General features: G+C 42.6%; 1 protein-coding gene across 3 annotated transcripts in view; it reads right to left on the bottom strand.

Annotated features, from left to right (window-relative positions):
- The window catches only part of LOC126236971 (DNA repair protein REV1), a 146,776-nt gene that overhangs the window by 129,850 nt on the left and 1,035 nt on the right, over window positions 1-15,891 (bottom strand). The window lies entirely within an intron of this gene.

Genomic DNA, 15,891 nt, shown 5'->3' with positions numbered 1-15,891 from the left:
TGGGAAGACATGCACGAATTTCCAGCACTTAAAGCACCGCCTAGGAGGAGGGATGTATGGTTTAACGTCACAGTGGTAAATCATCACCTTGACCTTTTCAGGCAATGAATCACCCTCAAAGGCCAAGATGAAGGCACTGATAGCAACCCTGTTGTCTTTAGGTCCCCTGTAAACGCATTTGATGAAATTAACACCCTGCCATTTTAGATTGGTGTGGAGCTTCTTGTGAGGCTGCAAGAGGAGGTCGTGATGTAAAATAATCACCTAGACCATGTTGAGGCTTTTATGGGGAGTGACGGAAACAGGAATATCACAAGCGAGACAAGCGAGTAATGCCCAGGACTGGGCTGGGGATGCTGTCTGAATCAAGACTGCACTGCTTCTCATCTTTGACAGCACTGTCACTTCCCCAGACTTACCCTCAAGATGTTCAACATAAAACTGAGGGTTCATAGGTAGAAAGGAGTCCCCGTCCATTCTGCTACAGACTAAATACCGAGGCGAATACGGCTCACTTCTTTCTGTAGCCCTATGTTCCTCTCATGGTGTAGCGAGGCAGGGAACGATTTAGGGTCATATCTGTCAGCATTGTACTCAATCTTGCCCTTCTTAGACTGCTGGCACTGTATGGTCACCAGCAAGAAATGATTTAGTCCGCTTCATTGCAGGTCATCCGCCCTGATGCCACCCACTTCGACCAGGGACTCTCCCCACGGACACCACCCACCTACAGCAAAGTCCACCTGGCATGATGGCCATTGCCGGGAGTCCTGATGCCCCAGGGAGACAGGCATCTATTCCTCAGTATATGTGGGGAGTTTACAGCTCAGGCATCAGCAGTGCAACCTCTATGTTGTCAGGGGGCTACCACCAAACGGGTACGTGACAGCCCCACCACAAAAGGCTGGCTACCATGCTGGATATTGGGCACAGAGAAATCCAATACTGTCATGGGGGCAAAATGGGGCAGGAGACAACAGAAGAAGATGACATACCCCAGAAAGTGTCCTCACCCAAATAGCAAAATTGCAGAAAGCCATGACAAGAGGTTCAGGAGACTGCATCCAAGGGCACTATGGATAACTCGTGCACCACGTGAGGTGTCCTTCCCTGTATGGCCTGCACTTCTGTAGAATTTGGAATGTGGCAGGTCAAACCATAAAATGGGACCTGAACTTATAGGGCCAAAAAGTGAGAGACTCCTTTTAGTCACCTCTTACGACAGGCAGGGATACCTCAGGCCTATTCTAACCCCTGGACCTGCAGGGGGAGAATCTCAGCCTTTGTACACATTTTCATTTGTAGCTTCAGTCTGCATACACACATTATAGATGTTTGAGACTTGAAAATGTCTGGGATGTATAGTTTCATGCATTATCCTTTGGTCTAGACTAAATATAAGTTCAGCCAAAAAGTCATCATTCCTTAAACAAAAAAGGTGCTAGTCCTATCATCACCCCTAGCACCATTTATTGAACGACTGTTGAATCTCTTTGTCAAATCCATGACAATTACTACAAATCCAAACCACAAAACAATGCACTTGCCACTACATACCTAATACAGTGGATAAGTTTATAAACATGGAAATTCAACAGTAGAGAGTGCCACCACATAATACCAAATGCTCTCTGTAAATACACAGCCCAGCCACATTGTCACATAATGCAATATCATCATGTCACAGCTCAAACCTGAGGCCCAGGGAGCAAGGTGAGCCATTACACATGATATCTATTACAAATTGTTGAAAAATATACAGAAAAAGGAACCAAGCGCAGGCATAAGACACATCCAGGAGAATAGTGGAACAGGCTTACAACTGGTCCTCAGTTAATAGCTAAACACTTATTCATACAAACACTCAAATTGTGCAGCTGCTTACATGTACCAGTAGTAGACATCAATGAGCAAGTACCTTATGGAATTCCTTGAGTGAAATTCCTAGGCATTCACATGAAGAACAAACTTAGGTGACACAAGCCCACAGATAAGTTAACAAAAAATATCAGTTTTACCACCTTCGCACGTGTAATTCTCTCTCATGTTGTTGATCTGCTTCTGGAATTGCTAGTATCCTTTCACTTCACTTTCTGTTCACAATAAAAGCAGTGCAAGATATTGTTTTATCTGTCTAGGAGGAATGTGAATGAAAACAAGTAAAATGCACCACACTGGTTGATCTAACAAAGGCCTCTGACGCAATATCGCATAATATTTTTGTAATTAAACTTAAACAATAAAGAATAACAGACAAACGACTTATGTTATTAATAGCTTATTTTTGCAATAGGAAACAAATGATTCTAACTGACTCAAAAATAAAATGTCATAAAAGCTGTAACTCAGCAATCAGTGCTCAGATGTATCTGTTAATTTTTTGTGTTAATGATCTACCTAGCTTGCTACCTTTCAAAGTAGTAGTGTATGCTGATGAAACATTTATCACATACTATAACAAGACAAACGTTATGGAACTAATGAATGAACTTGGTATGGAGAAGGCACCTTCATGGTCTCAAGTGAATGAATTAACATTAAATAAGAGTAAAACTGGGAACATAGTATTCTCCTTAAAAATTGCAGATAATGACTATAATGGAAAAACTGACAAATTACTGGTATTGACCTTGACACTAAAGTGAAATGGAATGCTCACACACAAAACTTATGCAATCAACTATCCTGTGCATTGCAACTCATTGTTGTTGTGGGCTTCAGTTCTGAGACTGGTTTGATGAAGCTCTCCATGCTGCTCTATCCTGTGCAAGCTTCTTCATCTCCCAGTACCTACTGCAACCTACATCCTTCTGAATCTGGTTAGTGTATTCATCTCTTGGTCTCCCTCTACGATTTTTACCCTCCACGCTGCACCCCAATGCTAAATTTGTGATCCCTTGATGCCTCAAAACATGTCCTACCAATCGATCCCTTCTTCTAGTCAAGTTGTGCCACAAACTTCTCTTCTCCCCACTCCTATTCAATACCTCCTCATTAGTTACGTGATCTACCCACCTTATCTTCAGCATTCTTCTGTAGCACCACATTTCGAAAGCTTCTATTCTCTTCTTGTCCAAACTAGTTATCGTCCATGTTTCACTTCCATGCATGGCTACAATCCATACAAATACTTTCAGAAACGACTTCCTGACACTTAAATCTATACTCGATGTTAACAAATTCCTCTTCTTCAGAAACGATTTCCTTGCCATTGCCAGTCTACATTTTATATCCTCTCTACTTCGACCATCGTCAGTTATTTTACTCCCTAAATAGCAAAACTCCTTTACTACTTTAAGTGTCTCATTTCCTAAATCTAATTCCCTCAGCATCGCCCGATTTAATTTGACTACATTCCATTATCCTCGTTTTGCTTTTGTTGATGTTAATCTTATATCCTCCTTTCAAGACACTGTCCATTCCGTTCAACTGCTCTTCCAAGTCCTTTGCTGTCTCTGACAGAATTACAATGTCATCGGCGAACCTCAAAGTTTTTACTTCTTCTCCATGAATTTTAATACCTACTCCGAATTTTTCTTTTGTTTCCTTTACTGCTTGCTCAATATACAGATTGAATAATATCGGGGAGAGGCTACAACCCTGTCTCACTCCTTTCCCAACCACTGCTTCCCTTTCATGCCCCTCGACTCTTATAACTGCCATCTGGTTTCTGTACAAATTGTAAATAGCCTTTCGCTCCCTGTATTTTACCCCTGCCACCTTTAGAATTTGAAAGAGAGTATTCCAGTCAACATTGTCAAAAGCTTTCTCTAAGTCTACAAATGTTAGAAACGTAGGTTTGCCTTTTCTTAATCTTTCTTCTAAGATAAGCCGTAAGGTCAGTATTGCCTCACGTGTTCCAACATTTCTACGGAATCCAAACTGATCTTCCCCGAGGTCGGCTTCTGCCAGTTTTTCCATTCGTCTGTAAACAATTCGCGTTAGTATTTTGCAGCTGTGACTTATTAAACTGATAGTTCGGTAATTTTCACATCTGTCAACACCTGCTTTCTTTGGGATTGGAATTATTATATTCTTCTTGAAGTCTGAGGGTATTTCGCCTGTCTCATACATCTTGCTCACCAGATGGTAGAGTTTTGTCATGACTGGCTCTCCCAAGGCCAACAGTAGTTCTAATGGAATGTTGTCTACTCCCGGGGCCTTGTTTCGACTCAGGTCTTTCAGTGCTCTGTCAAACTCTTCACGCAGTATCTTATCTCCCATTTCGTCTTCATCTACATACTCTTCCATTTCCATAATATTGTCCTCAAGTACTTCGCCCTTGTATAAACCCTCTATATACTCCTTCCACCTTTCTGCCTTCCCTTCTTTGCTTAGAACTGGGTTGCCATCTGAGCTCTTGATATTCATACAAGTGGTTCTCTTCTCTCCAAAGGTCTCTTTAATTTTCCTGTAGGCAGTATCTATCTTACCCCTAGTGAGACAAGCCTCTACATCCTTACATTTGTCCTCTAGCCATCCCTGCTTAGCCATTTTGCACTTCCTGTCGATCTCATTTTTGAAACGTTTGTATTCCTGCATGTATGGTTCTCGGGCAAGACGTCGGATGTTATAGTGAAAACTCCACAATATTTCGTCAGCGCAACTGGCCGACATCTTCAGGTGCGACGAACACACTGCTAAGGAAGCACCACGGCCCCCTATTTATGCCAGTTTTAGGCAGGAAGTGCGCATGCGTGGAGGCGCCAAATTCGATGGCCAATAGCGACGATATCAACAGATAGCTGGAAGGACAGTAACGCCACCTACAGGATGAAGGACCAAATACTTCGGCGCACGCGCGGAGGCTGCTGCCGCTGCTCTGCGCTGCCATCGGCCGCCCCAGAGACCTCCGTCGGAAGCCGCAAGCAAAACTGCACGTCCACGTAGGCGCCTTGATTATCCTCCCGTTGTCAACAGAATATTTATGTTGCTGGCGAATCGTCGTCCGTATTATGACCAATAGTATTCCTCTGTGCTCGAAGCAACTTCAATATGGCCAATGCAGGATCCCATGCTGAACTAAGAGAGCGCTCCAGACGTCGGATTTGAAACCTACGTGTTTTTGGCTATATGTGGACGACACCTTTGTTATCTGGCCTCACGGCATTGCATCGCTGAATGTTTTTCTTGAGCATCTTAACTTGCTTCATCCCAACATCAAGTTCACGATGGAGATGGAGAAAAACGGCGAACTTCCATTCCTGGACGTGTTGGTACGGAGAAAAGAAGATGGCACATTAGGTCACGCAGTGTACCGTAAACCAACGCACACGGACTTATACTTACAGGCCACCAGCTGTCACCATCCTTCGCAACGAAGTGGCGTACTGAGGGCGTTGGTCCACAGAGCACGAACCATATCAGACTCAGACAGCTTATCCAATGAGCTACTCCATCTGCGTACCATTTTCCAACAAAATGGATATTCCGAACGGGAGATTCGCTGTGCCTTACAACCAAAGCGGGTTACCCAACGTGAGGAAGTGGAAGAAGACGAAGAACAAAGGGGAATGGTCATCTTGCCATACATCGGCGGTGTCTCTTCAAAAATAGGAAGACTATTGAAGAGGCATAAAGTTAAATGTGTTTTTCGTCCGCCAGCAAAACTCAGAGCTCTCTTGGGCTCATCTAAGGACAGCCTTGGCCTAAGAAGACCCGGTGTTTACGAGATTCCTTGTAGCTGCGTCATGTCGTACATCGGACAAACTTGTCGCACTGTGGAAGAGAGATGCACTGAACACCGACGCTACACTCGTCTGGAGCAACCAGAAAAGTCTGCAGTGGCCGAGCATTGTCTCAGTACAGGACATTCTATGAATTATCAACATACAAAAATTCTCACATCGACGAGTTCATACTGGGACAGTGTTATTAAGGAAGCAGTGGAAATACGTAGCTCGACGAATCTTGTAAACAGAGACACGGGCTTTCAGCTTAGTTCAGCATGGGATCCTGCACTGGCCATATTGAAGTCGCTTCGAGCAGAGAGAAATACTATTGGTCATAATACGGATGACGATTCGCCAGCAACATATATATTCTGTTGACAATGGGAGGATAATCAAGGCGCCTACGTGGACGTGCAGTTTTGCTTGCGGCTTCCGACGGAGGTCGCTGGGGCGGCCGATGGCAGCGCAGAGTAACAGCGGCAGCCTCCGCCCTTGCGGCTTCCGACAGAGGTCGCTGGGGCTGCCGATGGCAGTGCAGAGCAGCGGCGGCAGCCTTCGCGCGTGCGCCGAAGTATTTGGTCCTTCATCCTGTAGGTGGCGTTACTGTCCTTCCAGCTATCTGTTGATATCATCGCTATTGGCCATCGAATTTGGCGCCTCCACGCATACGCACTTCCTGCCTAAAACTGGCATAAATAGGGGGCCCTGGTGCTGCCTTAGCAGTGTGTTCATCGCACCTGAAGATGTCGGCCAGTTGCGCTGACGAAATATTGTGGAGTTTTCACTATAACATCCGACGTCTCGCCCGAGAACCATACATGCAACATGTCCGTCGGGAAAGCCTCAAGCAACACGTTTGTATTCCTTTTTGCCTGCTTCATTTACTGCATTTTTATATTTTCTCCTTTCATCAATTAAATTCAATATTTCTTCTGTTACCCAAGGATTTCTATTACCCCTCGTCTTTTTACCTACTTGATCGTCTGCTACCTTCACTATTTCATCTCTCAGAGCTACCCATTCTTCTTCTACTGTATTTCTTTCCCCCATTCCTGTCAATTGTTCCCTTATGCTCTCCCTGAAACTCTGTACGACCTCTGGTTTAGTCAGTTTATCCAGGTCCCATCTCCTTAAATTCCCACCTTTTTGCAGTTTCTTCAGTTTCAATCTGCAGTTCATAACCAATAGATTGTGGTCAGAATCCACATCTGCCCCTGGAAATGTCTTACAATTTAAAACCTGGTTCCTAAATCTCTGTCTTACCATTATATAATCTATCTGATACCTTTTAGTATCTCCAGGATTCTTCCACGTATACAACCTTCTTTTATGATTCTTGAACCAAGTGTTAGCTATGATTAAGTCATGCTCTGTGCAAAATTCTACAAGGCGGCTTCCTCTTTCATTTCTTCCCCCCAATCCATATTCACCTACTATGTTTCCTTCTCTCCCTTTTCCTACTGACGAATTCCAGTCACCCATGACTATTAAATTTTCGTCTCCCTTCACTACCTGAATAATTTCTTTTATCTCGTCATACATTTCATCTATTTCTTCATCATCTGCAGAGCTAGTTGGCATATAAACTTGTACTACTGTAGTAGGCATGGGCTTTGTGTCTATCTTGGCCACAATAATGCGTTCACTATGCTGTTTGCAGTAGCTAACCCGCACTCCTATTTTTTTATTCATTATTAAACCTACTCCTGCATTACCCCTATTTGATTTTGTATTTATAACCCTGTAATCACCTGACCAAAAGTCTTGTTCCTCCTGCCACCGAACTTCACTAATTGCCACTATATCTAATTTTAACCTATCCATTTCCCTTTTTAAATTTTCTAACCTACCTGCCCGATTAAGGGATCTGACATTCCACGCTCCGATCCGTAGAACGCCAGTTTTCTTTCTCCTGATAACGACGTCCTCTTGAGTAGTCCCCGCCCGGAGATCCGAATGGGGGACTATTTTACCTCCGGAATATTTTACCCAAGAGGACGCCATCATCATTTAATCATACAGTACAGCTGCATTTCCTCGGGAAAAATTACAGCTGTAGTTTCCCCTTGCTTTCAGCCGTTCGCAGTACCAGCACAGCAAGGCAGTTTTGGTTAATGTTACAAGGCCAGATCAGTCAATCATCCAGACTGTTGCCCCTGCAACTACTGAAAAGGCTGCTGCCCCTCTTCAGGAGCCACATGTTTGTCTGGCCTCTCAACAGATAACCCTCCGTTGTGGTTGCACCTACGGTACGGCCATCTGTATCGCTGAGGCACGCAAGCCTCCCACCAACGGCAAGGTCCATGGTTCATGGGGGGGGCGGGATGTGCAACTCATTAGAAAACCAAAAAACTTGTGTTAGTGGAAAATAGTTGCTCCTTGCATACTGAGTCCTTTTCAGCACACATCTAAACTATGATACAATGTTGTGGAGTAATTCTTCTGGAGCCACATGACGAGTTTTCTTTGGCAGAAAGGATGCCATCCATTGTACATATGGTCTATGAGTAAACACTCTCTTCAAAAGATGCTTAATTGAAAACAAAATATTAGGTGTATTGAATATATACATTTTTCACACCCTTATGACACCAATATCATTAGGATGAACACAATACAAGATGTGATATCCATTTATTCATACAGAGGGAAGTTTGCAGTATTGAGCATTTGCTTTGACCTCTGACATAATTGTGCTGTGTTGTGCAACATCATAGTGGCACAGCATATTTGAAATGGATTATGCTTGCAGAGGATGTGCTGGAGTATGTGGTAGCACTCTAGGGTGGGATGTTTCTAAATTGTTTGCGAGTGTTATGTGATGTTAGTGTTCATTAGACTCTGTGAGAATAATATTGAAAGAGTTTGTAGCAGTTTTTTGTGGGTTATTTTTATGTTGGTAGTTATTGGTAGTTTTTACGTTTGAAATTATTAGCGCGGTGCATTTTTTATGGTTGGGTATTTCATTTTATGTTTCTTTTTTGCTAGCTATGGATATGACAACGAAGTTCATGAGTAGGTCCCTGCACACCGCAGTGAGGATGACAAGTTGACTGCAGTTAAATTGCCACAGTTATTGGATTTAACTGCCGAGTATATGAAGTGTTATGTTTGTGGAAAGGATAAGAGGTTGACCAAAGCTGCTGCATCTCAGATTAGAGACCTGTATCTGTGGCGTTGTCAGCAGGACAACATATGGCATCCTGTCCAGAGCGGTTTGCCATTTGGAAAGTCTAGGATGGTGGTTCAAGAAATTGTGTTTATGAGACATCATTTCTGATATCGGTAGATTTGTGTGTCGCCTGACTTGGTAGGAAGAGAGAGAGAGAGAGAGAGAGAGAGAGAGAGAGAGAGAGAGAGAGAGAGAGTGTGTGTGTGTGTGTGTGTGTGTGTGTGTGTGTGTGTGTGTGTTTTAGTATGTATGGTATGTCTGTTTGTGAGAATGACTGTGTGTTTCTCGTCTATCAAAACCAAAACTATTGTTAATGCAATTTTTATATATATATATATAGTGCTCTTGATAATTACTTTGGCTTGTGATCGTTAGGTATCAGAGTTTGTTTTACCTCCATAAGTGAGGTTAGGGTTTCAACATTAGTTACGTGAGAGAGTTTTCATTTTTGTGGTTCTGCATTTTTGTGGTTCTGATGTAGCTGTAGAGATCACATGGAGTGTTAGATGTCAAATTTGTCAAGTTGTGTGTGGTTTTATGGATTTTGTTTCACCTATGCAGGTAAAATGAAATTTCTGGTATTGGGTTGTGGAGTTATGCATGAATTCATACATCCTGCTCTTTGTTTGAGTAATATAGGTCAAGGGAAATTTCTGATCCCATAGCAGTATATTTTTTTTTTTAAATTGTGGTTTTGTTGATTCCCGAGGATTTCGTTTGCTTGATTTTTGGATTAGTTCTTGTTTTGGTGTGCCTTCATCATTAGGATTGTCATATACTTAGTCTGTCACTGATCAAAACCTTAAAATTCCTGCCGTTGTCCCGTTAGTTTCATTGTGTTTCTGTTGTTAAATATTTCCCACATTATTTTTGTGTTCGCATGTGCGACATTATGGTCACCACATTGTATACACTTGAAATAGGGTACCCACCATTTTGACGATGCCATGGGTCAAAGTGGTCAGGCGGTACTGTAATTTGGCCTTACAGAATCATGAACAGGAACTCTAAATATTGTTTGGGTTAAACTAACAAAAATACACGTTAGTGAACTGCTTACTGATGTTGACTCTGAAATTATTAGTATGTCATAGCACTACTTAAATAATTTGACAATTCAGAGGGTTCCTTCAGCAGGATACAGTTCCTTGCGGGGTGGAGGAGTGGCTATGTATGTAAGAAAAAGTTTTCCAATTGAGTCCATAGACCTATCACGGCACTGCACTGAACAGATATTTGAATGATGTGCAGGGGCAGTTGAATTTAATGAAACTAAACTTCTAATTAGTGTTGTTTATAGGTCCCCTAACTCTGACTTCAGAGCATTTCCACTCAAGCTAGAGGGGGCTCTTGATTCACTTTGTAGGAAGTACCAGAAATTAATTATATGTGGTGACTTCTATATAAATTTTGTGCATGGTGGTACAAAAAAAAAAGGGTGTTGGTAGATCTCCTAAATTCATATGATCTGATGCAGATTGTGTTTTTTCCAACTAGGTTGTAGGGGAACAACAGTAGCACAGCCATAGACAATATTTTTATTTATTCTTCATTACTAGATGGGCATTCTGTTAGTAAAAGTGTGAATGGCCTTTCAGACTATGATGCACAAATTTTAACATTAAAAGCCTTTTGTACTCAAACAAATGTCACATGTAATTACAAACTATGTAGGAAAGTTAGTCCAACAGCAACAGAGTTTTTTAAACCTTGTCAAGGAACACGAGTGGCAGGATGTTTTAGTGCCGATAACATAGATGATAAATATAATGCTTTCCTTAACACACTTTTCATGCTCTTTTAGAGTGGCTTTCCATAAGAACATTCTAAACAGGATACTAGCAGTAATAGGCAGCCCAGGTGGCTGACAAATGGGATAAGGATATCACGTAGAACAAAGTGGGAATTATATCAAAATGTTAAGAAGTAGTCACAATCAAGCTGCAGTAATCCATTACAAACAGTATTGTAAGGCGCTAAAAATGTTATTAGGAAGGTAAAGAGTATGTGGTATGCAAATAGAATAGCTAATTCACAGTATAAAATTAAAACCACATGGTCAGTTGTGAAGGAAGTGTCTGGTCAGAAGCACAAGGTTGACAATATAAAGTCAGTTCGTAGTAAAAATATTTCTGTTACTGACAAATCAGATATATGTACAGTATTTAACAATCATTTTCTGAGCATTGCTGTTGAATTAAATAAAAAATTAGCTTCTACAGGGAATCATATAATGGTTTTGGCAAATGCCTTTCCGAGATTGATGTCTGCAATACTCCTCTGTGACAATCCAGAGAAGGAAAGTTGCTACTCATCATATAGCGGACATGCTGAGTCACGATAGGCACAATAAAAAGATTCACACAATTATAGCTTTCGGCCATCAAGGTCTTTGTCAGCAGTAGACACACACACACTCGCACAAACGCAACTTGCACACATATCTGTAGTCTCAGAGAGCTGAAACCACACTGAGAGCACCAGCACCAGTGCATGATGGGAGTGGCGACTGGGTGGGGTTAAGGAGGAGGCTGGGGCAGGGAGCGGGAGGGATAGTATGGTGGGAGTGGCAGACAGTGAAGTGTTGCAGTTGAGACAGAGGGAAGGGGAGAAGGTTAGGAGGGGGAGGGAGTACGTAGTGGAAAGGAGAGAAATAAAAAGAAATTAAAAGACTGGGTGTGGCAGTGAAATGACGGCTATGTAGTGCTGGAATGGGAACAGGGAGGGGGCTGGATGGGTGAGGACAGTGACTAACGAAGTTTGAGGACAGGAGGGTTACGGGAACATAGGATGTATTGCAGGGAAAGTTCCCACCTGCGCAATTCAGAAAAGCTGGTGTTGGTGGGAAGGATCCACATGGCACAGGCTGTCAAGCAGTCATTGAGATGAGGGATATCATGTTTGGCAGCATGTTCAGCAACAGGGTGGTCCACTTGTTTTTTGGCCACAGTTTGTTGGTGGCCGTTCATGCGGACAGACAGCTTGTTGTCATGCCTACATAGAATGCAGTACAATGGTTGCAGCTTAGCTTGTAAATCACATGACTGGTTTCACAGGTAGCCCTGCCTTTGATGGAATAGGTGATGTTAGTGACCGGACTGGAGTAGGTGGTGGTAGGAGGATGTATGGGACAGGTCTTGCATCCATGTCTGTTACAGGGGTATGAGCCATGAGGTAAGGGTTTGGGAGCAGGGGTTGTGTAAGGATGGATGAGTATATTGTGAAGGTTAGGTGGATGGCGGAATACTACTGTAGGAGGGGTGGGAAGGATAGTGGGCAGTACATTTCTCATTTCGGGGCACGGCAAGAGGTAATCAAATATCCTGGCGGGAAATGTAATTCAGTTGCTCCAGTCCCGCATGGTACTGAGTTACGAGGGAAATGCTCCTCTGTGGGACTTTGGGAGGTGGTGGGAGACTGGAAAGATAAGGTGCAGGAAATTTGTTTTTGTACAAGGATGGGAGGATAATTACTGTCAGTGAAGGTGTCAGTGAGACTCTCGGTATATTTTGAGAGGGACTGCTCGTCACTGCAGATGCGACAACCACGGGTGATTAGGCTGTACAGAAGGGACTTCTTGGTAAGGTATGGGTGGCAGCTGTCGAAGTGGAGGTGTTGTCGGTGGTTAGTAGGTTTGATATGGACGGAGGTACTGATGTAACCATCTCTGAGGTGAAGGTCAACATCTAGGAAGGTGGCTTTTTGGGTTGGGTAGGACCAGGTGAAGCAAATGGGGGAGAAGTTGTTGAGGTCCTGGAGGAATGTGAAGAAGGTGCCCTCACCCTCAATTCAGATAGTAAAGTTGTCATCATTGAATCTGAACCAGGTAAGGGGTTTAGTATTCTGGGTTTTAGGAATTATTCCTCTAGATAGCCCATGAATAGGTTAGCATAGGATGGTGCCATGTGGGTACCCATAGCCGTACTGTGGATCTGTTTGTAGGTAATGCCTTCAAAGGAGAAGTAATTGTGGATGAGGATATAGTTGGTCATGGGGACTAGGAAGGAGGTGGTTGGTTTGGAATCCACAGGGCATCTGGAAAGGTAGTGTTCGATTGCAGTAAGGCCATGGGCATTAGGAATGTTAGTGTACAGGGAGGTGACATCAATAGTGATGAGCAGGGCACCATGTGGTAAAGTGACAGGAACTGTGGAGAGTCGGTGGAGGAAATGGTTGGTATCTTTTATATAGGAGGATAGGTTCTGGGTAATAGGTTGAAGGTGTTGGTCTACAGGAACAGAGATTCTCTCAGCGGGGGCACAGTAACTGGCCACAATGGGGCATCCTGGGTGGTTGGTTTTATGGACTTTAGGAAGCATGTAGAAGGTGGGAGTGCGGGGAGTGGCAGGGGTAAGTAGAGAGATAGACTCTGGGGAGAGATTCTGGGATGGGCCTAAGGATTTGAGTAGTGATTGGAGATCCTGCTGGATTACTGGAATGGGATCACTGTGGCATGGTTTGTAGGTGGAAGTATCTGACAGCTGACGGAGTCCTTCTGACACATAATCCTTACGGATCAAAACAACAGTGGTGGAGCCTTTGACAGCAGGTAGGATTATAAGGTCGGGGTCAGTTTTTAGATGGTGGACAGCGGTTTTTTCTGCAGGTGTAAGGTTAGTTTGCATGTTGAGGGATTTGGGGAATGATGTTGAGGCAAGGTTCGAGATTAAGAAATTCTGGAAAGTTCACAGGGGGTGGTTTGGAGGCGGGTGGATCACGGTTGGATGGAGGAGTGAACTGAGACAGGCAAGGTTGAATATTGGTCTTTGGTTGAGTCTCATTGGTTAGGTAGATGGCAAAAAATTGTTTCCACTGTAGGGACCGGGAGAAGGAGAGAAGGTCTTTAACTAGTCCTGCATGGCTGAATTTGGGAGTGGGGCAAAAGGTGAGGCCTTTGGAAAGGACTGATATTTCTGTGGGACTAAGGTTTCTGGAGGAAAGGTTCATAACTGTGTTGCGGGTCTGTTTAGGTTCTGGGTTCTGTGTGGTGGTGGGAGGGAGTTTTGGACGGAGGGGTAAGTGTAGTAGGTCTGCAAGACAGGGTTTGTCAGCTATGTGGGGGAGGTTTGGAGGTTGTTGTAGAGGTGGTGGAAAGTGGTACTCCGAGGCGGGAACAGGAAGTGAGCAGGATGGAGAGCTTTCTGAGGTGGCGTTGTGCATGTTGATCAAGTTGTTGAAGGGCAAGTGTTTCAGTGTGTGTTATGGGTTCCAGGAATTTGGGATTACATAGCAGGAGAATTTTGCGGGTGGAGAGAAGGTACTGATAGGAGGATTTGGCATGGTTGATATGGTTTTGCACACTATGTTGGTGAGGGCTCAGGATTGGCGGAATCTGAACAGGTTGATGTCATTGTGGCAGGAGGGGTGGCAACCAGAGATGGGTAATTTTCTTATTTATATAAATGATATGCCCTCTCGTATTACGGGTAACTCTAAAATATTTCTGTTGCTGATGACACTAGATTGGTAGTAAAGACTGTTGTGTGCAACATTGGCTCGGTTACAAATAGTGCAGTTCATGAGCTAAGTTCCGGGCTTGTAGAAAATAAACTAACACTACATCACAGTAAGACTCAGTTTTTGCAGTTTCTAACACACAATTCAACAAAACCTGACGTTTTAATTTCACAGAATGGGCATATGATTAGTGAAACTGAACAGTTCAAATTTCCAGGTGTTCATATAGATAGTAAACTGTTGTGGAAAGACCACATTCAGGATCTTGTTCAAAGACTTAATGCTGCCATTTTTACTATTCGAATGTTATCGCAAGTGAGTGATTGTTCTACACAAAAATTATTCTACTTGGCTTATTTTCATTCGCTTATGTCATATGGTGTTATATTCTGGGGTAACTCTTCCCATTCTAAAAGGATATTTTTGAATCAGAAATGGGCGGTTCGGCCATTAAGTGATAAGTCCACTAACCTCTTGTCGACCCCTGTTCACGAGTTTGGGTATTTTGACATTGGCTTCTCAATATATATATATTCCTTACTGTCATTTCTTGTTAACAATATTAGCTTATTCCCAAGAATAAGCAGCTTTTACTCAGTTAATACTTGGCAGAAATCAAACTTACATTTGCATCGGACTTCCTTAACTCTTGTGCAGCAAGGTGTGCAGTATACTGCTGCATCCATTTTGAATAAGCTATCACTCGAATTCAAAAATCTTAGCAGTAATCCACGCACTTTCAAATCGAAACTGAAAAGTTTCCTAATGGGTCACTCCTCCCATTCTGTTGAGGAGTTCCTTGAAAAAGTAAGAGTAAGCTGATTCTTGTTGTATAGTTGATTATGTTTACTTAAGCTTATGGATTGACTTTTTGGGTTCATAAACATTTTATTTTTTTATCTGTTATTACTTTTATGTTGTAATTTCATGAACTGACACATTCAATGACCTTGGAGATTTGCTCCTCAATTTGGTCCTACGGAAGTTGATGAGTAAATAAAATAAAAACACAAATAAACTTTCTGCATATGGGAAAATCATTCATTAAAGTGAGGTGAGAGAATTGAAAATTAGTAAGCTTAGATAAAGGCAATAGAATCCTGACTGAATGGAGGAGAAGATGAGTGTTTAACATCTAGTTGACAATGAGGTCATAAGAGGCAGCTGGCTGAAAGAAACAGCTCTCTACACTGATTATGAATTTAACTGTAGACAAACAACTTCCAACCCTGCTATTCTTAAGGCTGTTTATATACCAATTATGGATAGTGCAACTAAATTTTGCCTATGTGTAATTGAAAAGTGTCTTTGCTTGTATAAATATGTAATTATGCGCTTATGTACTGGCCAACACAACTTGTATTTAAAAAGGTAAAACATTTCACATGTATGTAACTGTGGATGATGCCCTATGCAACTTAAAAGCTGTAGGCCTATATGAGCTAATCAATAAATAAGCAAATAAAAGTTGATGACCAAAAGTTTTGCAGTATGCTTGGCAGATACCTTGGATTTTTATATTCATTTGCCAATATCTTTACTTTCTTAGACTGTCTATGGTTAATAATACCTGGGAAATCAACGTGACCT

Source organism: Schistocerca nitens, chromosome 2 (genome assembly GCF_023898315.1).
Source record: "Schistocerca nitens isolate TAMUIC-IGC-003100 chromosome 2, iqSchNite1.1, whole genome shotgun sequence".
Taxonomy (NCBI): domain Eukaryota; kingdom Metazoa; phylum Arthropoda; class Insecta; order Orthoptera; family Acrididae; genus Schistocerca; species Schistocerca nitens.
Note: the sequence above shows the minus strand (reverse complement) of the source record. Positions and strands in the feature narration are given on the sequence as shown.